Source organism: Gavialis gangeticus, unplaced genomic scaffold, assembly GCF_001723915.1.
Source record: "Gavialis gangeticus isolate Ggan-Ray unplaced genomic scaffold, GavGan_comp1, whole genome shotgun sequence".
NCBI classification, from domain to species: domain Eukaryota; kingdom Metazoa; phylum Chordata; order Crocodylia; family Gavialidae; genus Gavialis; species Gavialis gangeticus.
In genome coordinates, this window is record NW_017729003.1 from 4987703 (window position 1) to 4998251 (window position 10549).

Here is a 10549-nt window from a genome sequence, read left to right on the forward strand (position 1 = left end):
TAACTGGCTTATAGTTTCCTGGGTGCTCCATCCTCCCTTTTTGGAAAATGGGAACCACATTGGCCCTTTTCCAGTCCTTTGGCATCACACCAAAGTACCATGAGTGTTCATAAATCCATGCCAGGGGTCCCACTATGACCTCTGCTAATTCCCTCAGCCCTCTGGGGTGGAGATTGTCAGGACCTGCTGATTTAAATATGTTCAGTCCCTCCAGAAGTTCCCTGACTAGGTCCTCACTGACCCTAGGCCTAGGTGTGCCTCCCCTGGGACCTATGGGGGCCCCAGTGGGGGTGGGGGGGTGACCCAGTCCCTGCTCAGAAAAATGGAGGCAAAGAAATCGTTAAATAGGTTAGCTTTGCTGTCTGGTGCAATGACCAGATTTCCTAGTGTGTCCTGCAGAGGCCCCACATTACCCGGTACTTTCTTTTTACCCCCTATATATTTGAAAAAGGACCTTGTTGTCTTGTTGTCCTTGATCCAGGTAGCTAGTCCCAGTTCCATCTCTGCCTTGGCTTTCCTGACCGCCCCCCTACAGCCCCGAGCAACCGAAGTATAGTCATCCCTGGTGATGGCCCCACTCTTCCATTGGTTGTATGCCTCCTTTTTAGCTAGGAGACTTTTCCATATGCTTTTGGTGAGCCATGGGGGCTTTTGCACCCTCTTACCCCCTTTGATCTGCATTGGGATTACATCCCTTTGGGCTTGGAGGATCTTCTCTTTAAGGAACAACCACTTTTCCTGGACACCTGACTCCTCTCCCCTCTGAGACCTCAGTGCCTCCCCAACTAATCTCCTTACCTCATTGAAATCCTCCGTCTTGCAGTCCAGGGCTGCTGCCTTGCTGCAGGCCTTTGCCACCTTGCGCTGGATGGTGAATTCCAGCAGGTGATGATCACTGTTGCCCAGGTGGTCGAGCACCCACATACCCCTCAACAGATTGTTGCCTACAGCCAGGATCAGATCCAACAAGGCGTCTCCCCTGGTGGGGCTGTGCACCTCTTGGGTTAGATGGAGGCCCTGTATCTCAGCTAGGAACCTATGTGAGCAGTCAGACCTGGCTGACTGCTCTTCCCAGCAGATGTCTGGAAAGTTCAGGTCACCCACAATGACCACATCCTTTGACCTACCTCCATGATCTGACTTAGGAATTCCTGGTCTAGCTCTTCCCCTTGGTTGGGTGGTCTGTATAGACCCCCCACTGTTAAGTCCCTTTCCCCTTGACTTCCTTGTATTCTAACTCAGAGCACTTCAGTTTGCCCCTCCTCTGACCTAGTGACACTCACTGAGGATGTGTATTTCTCCTTGACGTAGAGCGCCACACCGCCTCCTCTCCTCCCTGTCCCATCCCTCCTGTACAGCCTATAGCCCTTGATATTCACTGCCCAGTCATGCATTGGTTCCCACCACATTTCGGTGAGCCCCACTATGTCCAGGTTGGTGTTAGCTAGCAGGAGGGTGAATTCGTCCTGCTTGTTCCCCATACTATGAGCATTAGTGTAGAGGCATTTGAGGCCTCCTGTAGATGCGTGCACTGGCCCCCTAATCTCAGTAATACCCAGGCCTCTGTTGCTTACCTGGGTATTTGTTCCACTCATCACCAGTCTAGCCAGGGCTGTTCTTGTGGCAGAGTTATTTATTCCACCACAATGCACACGTAGAAAGTGACCCAGGCTGGCTGGTGCAGGAAGGTGCTACAGTGTGGGAGCTGCCTGCTGGTTAGTCCTGCACTTTAACCCCCTCACACCTCATCCAACCCCTCTGCAGCATGTTGAACCAGAGCAGAGCAGCTCTGGGCTGGCAGGTTAACCCCCCAGGTCACCTGGCAGCCAGGACTCACTCTGGCTCAATGTGCTGTGGTCCTGGGTGCACAAGTAAATGCTGCACACAGGAGGAATAAAGTCCGGTTCAAACAGTGCCACAGGTTATTCAGGTACATTAAATGCTTATGTAGATGTGCCCACAGAAAAGTAAAAGGATCCCAGATCTTGTTCATTTTTCTATCACGTGATGTTGGGTGGTCACCAATAGTTCTGTTTTGGGGGAAGGTGCTGGCCCCTACCCTGGGGGTCTTTAAGAAGAGGCTGGATGCCTACCTGGCTGGACTCATTTGAGTCCCGTTTCTTATTTTTGGGGTTTTGTTGTTCTCCCGCCCTGGCGGGGGGTCAGGCTAGAAGATCTACTAGGTCCCTTCCGACCCTTAATCTATGAAACTATGAAACTATGAAATTAGGTCTCGATCTCTCTATGCTTCTCAACCCAACATCTCTGGCATGCTCTGATGCAGTAGCAGCACAATGGACTGGATACTTATAACTTGCCTCTCCCAACAACTAGCAGGAATGGCTCCTTTTCTCTCAACGGAGCTATATGAGAGAGAGAAACTTCTACTTCCTTCTTGGGAGGTGAAGAGTAGCAGACCTTAAACTCACCCTCCTTCACTTCCTCACCAGGGAATTAGCTTTACAGGGGACACCACTCCATTTTCCCTGCCCCTCTATTTATTGTTTGATGGTGCTGAATTTTTTGATGGTTTTCTTTAAGCTTTGAGAGAGTGCTATGCTACTTAAATTGCCTTAAAAACTTAGGGTGGCTTAAGTTACTTAAACTATGTTACAGCTTAAATGGTTTAAGCTACTTATACCTTTTTTTTCCCCTTACAATTTTTGGCATATCAGTGGTGGCCTCTGCTTGTAATATATCATCCCAGCCTGGGACCCAGCCAATCCAAATCGTTCTCCAGATTAAACAAAATAAATCTCTTATTACTCAGAAAAATGAATCTAAGCCAAAGGGTCTAATAAAGGATGAAGCTGGCATCTTAGAAAATTGTAGTCCGGATATCATGACTGAAAACATTAGAAGATACCCAATATCCAATGGTAGTGTTTAGAAAAAAAAAAACTGAATTGATATCCTTATAGCAATGTTGAAATTTTCTTCTGTAAAAACTATAGAGAGCTTGCCCTTAAGGCAGGTTTTTAAAGGGTCTCACAGCATTACTTTGATTGCTGTTGGAGGTGAAATATATAGCTTTAGTATGCAGGGATTATCTGTTATCCCACCCTTTGAGAGAATCTCATATTGTGACAAAGCATTTTCTCTACTTAATCTCTTAAATTGCACTAAACTAACAAAGGTATAGAAATTCAGTAGTAAAACTTTTTTCTAAGATATCTTCAACCCCTTTGAGCCACATAACTAACAAACGAAATTTAAGTTATCACCTCAGATACTTAATTTACACGCATGGAGGAACTCAACTAAAACATCTGGAACTCAACTCCTTCTGAGCAACATAGAATCACCTTTACAGTACCCACCTTGCTCTATTTATGCTTTTTTCATTTCAATGGCAAGAAGAAAGGGGCAAATAAAGGGTAGATAAAAGCATTAAGACTCAAAATTATGTGCTTCCGGATTAAACAGTTTTGTTATTTTTCAAGCACAATTCAGGTACTTTATCCTTAACTATGAAAACAACATCATCACCTCTTGCTGTGATTCACTCATGTACTCTTTCAGTTCAATTCACTATTCTCTAACAGTCTGGTAGTCCTTTTTCTTTACAGGTTTTTTGGAGGGATGGGGGGAGGGGAAGGGATGTAAAGTGTTATGTAGTTTGTCTGAACTTGCCTATGAATTCATAAAAAACGTAAAACTCTAATTTGTCACACCTCACCAAAGAATTCTGATATAAATGGACTTAGTCATAATGTCATATTAAGAGAGTCATTTCTGGGTGGGTTTTTTTGTGGGTTTTTTTTTAAGACCCCAAATTTGCCACACATCTAATTTAGCTTACCAGGGAAATCTAAATTTCTAATGATGTTGGATAAAGTTGCAACATAATAAGAAAAGCCTTTGGAAATGCACTGAATAGATGGAGGCAGTATAAATAGCAAAGTCAATTCAAGAGCTCAAATTAGTAAAAATAACAGAGATAAAAATTTTAATTGTAAAATTTGGAATGGAGGCCTCCTGTGTTAATTTAATAAAGCCAGGCCCTCAATCGCTGAGGTCCACTGGGATGTTTGAGACAAACATTTTCCAGGATTATTGAGGCAGGGAATAATGGGATGTTTCTCAGTGATTACTTTGGATATATCTTTTCTTCATTTCAAGTCTAATTCTGATTTTACCAAACTTCTGAGCATACTGTAACCTGGTCCAGATCCCATTGTAGTGTAGTTGGGGACAGTCACATCGTCCTTCAGCTGTGGATTGTACATGCAACAAGCTCTCTAAACTGGACAGCTTGCTGAAATGGCCTTTAACTGGTGACACCAGTTTTGTGCAATTCTGAAGCCGAGAGAGAGAATGCCACTGCTGCTAATCCTATTTCCCCTGCCACCAAATTCAGTGGGAGGAAGTAGTGGGTGAATAATCTCTTGCCCCTACCACATGAAGGAAGGAAGGAAACAGCTATGCCATGTTATCAAGGGTCCCAAAATTCAGGCTCAGAGAGCTGGCCAGCACAAACAGTGATTTAAAAGCCTGCAGGGCTGGGAACTGGGGCCTGGGAGGCTCTCACATGACCCACTTTCCCATGCTTCCTGCTTTAAATCATCTTCTGCGCAGCCAACCCACATCCAGTGCACATACTAATTTTGGGTACGTGCAGAAGTCACACTTAGATTGATCTAACAAGGGTTAGGTCAATTTAAATGCTAATCTGTACAGATGTTCAGGGAGATTAGATCGGGTTAAAAAATGGTCCAATTTTATTTAGTTCACCTACAAAGGGAATGAGTTTGCCTAATATAATGAATGTCTGCACACATTTGGAGCACAGTCCCACAGCTGGGAAAACCCAGGTGGTTGCCACAATCCCACTCCTCCTCAACCAGGTTATTTTTAGCCCCCCAACCCTCACAATTCATTGTGGGCAACCTCCCCCCAGTGGAACTACGAGCCCCCGTGCAGACCCACCAGCTCCCCAGTCCTAATCCTACCAGCTCCCCACCCCCAAAATGGCCATTGGCTACATGCACTAAATAGGACACACAGGCAAGCAACAAAAATAGCTCATAACTAATTAATTACTCCAACTCACACATATATATATATATTTTTTTTGAGGCTAAGGTTTTTAGCCTTAAGGTGTGACTGCTCTAAACTTGAGCTAGCACTAACACTGATCAGCATTTGAGCAGCCCAGAATGCAACAATGAGTCACATGCTCTCCTTACCCTACATAGAAGACTGAATGCAAACCAACCAAAAAAACTGAGGAGCACAGAGAACAGATGAAGGAGGTGTGCTGCATATTCCTGATCTCCTTTGATATCCCACAGAAGTTATTAAATGCACAGGCCTTCAAAATGTTTGTTCCTTTCTTTCTTTGGTAGGAAAATAGAGCTGGGCAACAGAATACTTTGGTGACATATTCTTTCACCTAATCCAGTATTTTTTAGTAGAAATCTCAACAGGCAGGAATACTGTTGAAAGCCATGAAAGTGCATTTAGTGTGGTTAGTATTTCTGACAGTGGAATAAAGGATTGGCAATTCTGATGGAGGGTTCTATGCTTGTGTATTCTATGCCAAGTGCACTACAGTCTTACTTAATGACACTAAAGCTCAGCTCTTGGTCCTTGATCTTAGAAAATGACAAACCCCTTCTTAATATAACGTTCACTTTCTTGTATCTTGTAAGTTTATTAATTAACAGCATTCAACCATAAAATGAAAAAAGATGGATCTTAGATAAAAAGTCATAAACTGATGAAACAGAGAGAGTACACTTGGCTAGAGTTATAGATTGACTTTACAAGAATGCTTCTCACAATTAATGTTATGCTGGAGTTTGAAGAACCAATACATTTTTACATTCCTCAGGAAAGATTGTTGTTTATCTGAAGATAAACATTTCATTTCAACCGTTAGACTAGATCACAGAGTTTGTCTCAGCTGATGGATATGTTGGCTGAGAATGTCATCATTGTTAAACACTTTGATTGAAGTTGGTTCTGTCCTTGATGGGCATTTCTGAAGCATAAGCAAACAATTCTCATTTGCTGGCTCATTATTACTCTTATGTTTATTTTGTTTCTTCTATTGGATTTCTGACAAAGGAGTAATAGACCATCTACCTAGGCTAGTTGTGTGCTTTTAGGTGATGGACATGCATTTCGTTTATATCATTTCCAATCTTTAGGGCTTATCCAAAAGAGAGATACAAGGCCACAGATAAAATAAATGTTTCAGCTGTACATGATACACCTCAAGGAAACAAATACAAAGTGTCCAGCCTAATCATACATATATCTTTCAATTACATTTTCTGGATATGTTTTGTGTAAATTTTGGAGACAGTGGTTTTACTCAAAAGTTGTTTTCATCCAGGAGTTATTATTTGCTTCGTATGTCATACTGGTGCAAATTAAACTGAATTTCTATTTCCATTATCCACTTCTTAAGAACTAAGATTCACTCCGGTTATGCAGACAATGCAGATAATTAGCATCTAAGAAGAAATATGATAGCAAGCTATAGAACTACTCCAAGCTATACAGGGCTGCAGGGTTGCTACAAATTAGGTGCCCAGCCACTGTCCTCTCTCACCAACAACAGGTGGAACTGGATGTGGCATTGTGCATGCCAATAGTGGGCTACCCTACAGAAGTGCATGAAAGGGATCCATCTATTGACCCCTTACAGGTTGTAGCTATAAATATCCTAGCTGTCCCACAGCAAAACTGATATTTCACTGGTGCCTTGGACTAGTGTCTGCTGAGCAGGCTGATTACCCTATGTGACTTCAAGTATCGCAATAAATGCTGCCAAGGTCTGCAATCTCCCACCATCTCCTGTACCATCTGTGTTCTGGGCAATACATCTCAATGAGTTTTATGCCCTGTGCAACACTCCTCTGTGGCAGGGGGGTGGGAGGGGAAAGGAGAGGCTGAAGGAGGAAGAGAAAGAGGATTGCAAGGGAGCTGGGGCAGTGGGAAAATTAGGGTTTTCCCTACTTGTCCTCATCTGGTCCTGGCCTTCAAGGTTGAAGATGCCCAATTCAAGGTCTTGGTCTTCAAAGCTGGCCATAGAACCCCTTAGCAGGCCCCATTTGTTTTGCTTGTCCCACTATGGGCTCCCTGAGTATCACCCTGTTGTCTTACTTGCCATGCCTGTCCCTGCTTTTCTGGCATTGATCATGGCCCTGTTGGCCCCAACTGTGGCTCCCAGCCTCTCCTGGGCTAGGGACAGATATTCAAAAGCTTGAGCCTGAATTGATTCAATACTGGCAGGTTAGTCTAACCTGGCTAAGCTGAACAGTTTTGTAACCAGGCAGACATTCTCTCTGGACTGAGGAAATTCAGGCACATGCCTGCAGTGGTTCAGGCTAGAAGCCAGGAGGTGCTAGAGCAGCCATCTCTTCCCTTGCACAGTCCTGAGCTGAGAAGGGCATGGCCAGGCCCAAGAAGGACCTCTGATTAGGGAGGTCTGCCTGCATCATCCCAGGCTTCTCCCCTCTGGCTGCTCAAAAGGCAGGAGTGTTGCCAGACCCCAGACCCCTGTTAGCACTCTGAAGCCAGCGGGTTGGGGAGGGGGAGCAGCGTGTGCAGTTCATGTATCTGCTGATGATACCAAAGTTTTCAATCTCCCTCTCTGCTTCTTTATATTGTCTGCAGCAAAACTGACAGGCAAGCAAGCCAGCGGGGCTTGCAATGTTTATCAATGTTTATCACTCCACAATGTTCATCACCCTATAATCAAAACAATAGCCTCTCTTCTTAGTTCAAACTCTTCTTGAGCAGCTGACCTGCTGATTAGCTCCAAGAAGCCCTAAGCTGTTACTGTTCTGTTTGTCTGTCCTAGTGAAATTGGAGACACAAACACCTTGCCACATTAGCTAGTATACCACATACCTAGGGTCCATGGGGCTGGGGTCTGTGTTGTGGGAGATGGGAGGGAGGGGGGATTTTTGCTTGAGCAGCGAGCAGAGGGGGGTTAGGGCAAGGCGAAGCCAGGCAGACCCTGGTGTGCCTGCAGTCTCTACCAGAGTTCCAGCCAGGGAGAAGAGCAGAGGGGCCTGCTCTGCTGTGGAGCAGAGTTCCCCACACAACCAGGAGAACATGCCAGGATGCTGGGGGTGTCTGGTTTATCTTAAACCAGCAAGGGGTCTGGAACACACATTGCATAAACTGGTTTGACCCAAATCAGTTCAGTCTGATACTACATTCAACCAGGTTTATCTCAAACCAATTTCACCAATTTTCCAACTGGTTTACGTGCACTGAACATCTGTTCTGTTACAGGTTTAAACCAGTTTCTGATCACTTAAACCGGTTTATGTGTAATGCCTGTCCCTAGCCTTGTAGCCACACCCAAACTTCCTGTCAAAACAGGGAAAGAAGTATTGAACCAGACACTAAATACCCATAATCAAACACCATATTTCTACCCGCCTGGGTCCCCAGGTCTCAGCAATCTCTAGTCTTCTTCTGGTTCCCTATAGCTTTCCCAGTATCTATGCTGCCTGGGTTCCCTCCCTCAACAGGCTCGGTTCTTTGGAGTTCTCCCCTCAGGCCAGAGTTCTCTAGTTCAAATTAGGCCTCTAGTATGCTGGTGTCCACCCTTTCTAGTCACATGATTTCCAACTTAGTGAGCAGTTTCTTCTTAGCCTATTATTCAGCCCACTCTGATCTACTGCAGTCTGCTCAGCTGTCCTACACCTGCCCATCAGCTAACTGTCTGCTTATAGCACTTCCTTTGTAGCTTACTGCAGAGACATCTTGCCCCAGATAGTTGTCTGCAACACTTCAGTTCCTCTCCATCTTCCCTGGACTGTTTACTTCTTTGCAGCTGGCCCTGGTCCAGGTGCTGGTACCATATCACAAGCCTGGACAGTTGTACTTTTCTTGTTAAAGCTACAGATCTTAAAGTAAAAGAAGGGCTTAACTGCTTGGGGTTTTCCAGTACATGGATCCTTCATCCAGGTGGTGAAGAGGAGCTGTGGCAAAGACTGGTATGGGCAGGTAGCACCATTCTAGTACCCCATATAAGTAGGTGCCCCACTTGCCACTCCACCCCCACCCCATTATGCTACTGTCATGATTACCTCCTCTGTGCTCTGTGGCTCATGTGCCCTGTTTTCCAACATGCATGGTGGCACAGAAGAGGATCAGGGATTACTCTGATAGCAGGACTGCTGTCCTGGTGGTGGCCATGGAGTGGAGCACCCAAAGTGTAGAAGACTCTGAGGGCACATGGCCAGGCCAGCCAATGTGGCTGGAGCCCTCCCTCAAGGACTCTGTAGATGGGTTAATGTCCTGGGGATTCAGCCTTCCTACCAATGAGGCAAGCTGAGTTAGTGCAGCCCCGCAGTTCCCACCTGCCTTATCATGGAGCATCTTGGAATTGTGCCCGTCCCAGATGGACAGGTGGATACCAAGTAATAATAAATTTGTATTTCCTTTTCAGGCTGCAGCAGATGGCATCCCAGCAACTACCTAGTGTCATGGTTGGATGGAAATGAAGTGGAAGCAGGGCATGTGGGCCTGTGTCTAAACAGGCCTGGGACTATACCTGAATGAAGGTGACCATAGGCCCATGTCTCCCAGCGGTACACCTTGCAACTCCCCTCTAGTTATGCCATGGGCTGTGCCCTGTGATCTTTTTCCTATCCAGGAAAACTACACAAGATGGCAGGCACCTGCTCTGGCTCTGACAGATTGACTACTGGCCTCAATCAGAGTGACTATGGAAGCTGCTATTGTGGACCAAACCAGTGAAGGGCCATGCACTTGATGACACTCGAGGGGGACTGCAACTTGGTCATTTAATCTCTGTGGAACAGCCAGAAGTTAAGGTAATTTATGCTGGTTAGAAAGTTATGACACTTCAGGGAAGGATTATCTCTGAGCCCTGCTAAGCAGAACAAATTACTTTAGCTTCTGGCTGTTCCACAGAGATTAAATGACCGAGTTGCAGTCCTCCAGCATACCAAGACGCATTACTCCCAGGTAAACTTGTTATCCACCTGGACTCTAAAGCCCTAGTCTGACAGCTGGGAACAGTAGGGCTCTAGGTGAGGGGGGGAAGCAGGGAGGGGAGCACAGAAATGAGCAGGGAGGCAGGAGTGGATTGGGGGGTGAATGAGGAGCTGCTGGATTGCTGGGGGGGGCAGGGGGCAACAACACCCCCATGTACCCAAATTGAAAGTTGGAAGGGACCTGAGCAGATCATCAAGTCCAACCCCCCGCCTTGGCAGGAAAAAGTACGGGGGTCAAACGACCCCAGCAAGGTGTTCATCTAGCCTTGTCTTAAAGACCTCCAGGACAGCAGCCAGTACCACTTCGCTTGGAAGTTGGTTCCAGATCCTAGCCGCCCTGACAGTGAAGTAGCACCTCCTGATGTCTAGTCTGAATCTGCCAGTTTGTGACTGTTATTTCTAGTCACTCCTGGTAGTGCTTGGGGAAACAAGGACTGCCCCAATGCCTGCTGGTCCTCCCTGACTAGTTTGTAACAGGCCACTAGATCCCCCCTCAGCCTTCTCTTGTGGAGACTGAAGATGTTCAGGTCCCGTAGCCTGTCCTCGTAGGGCCTGCC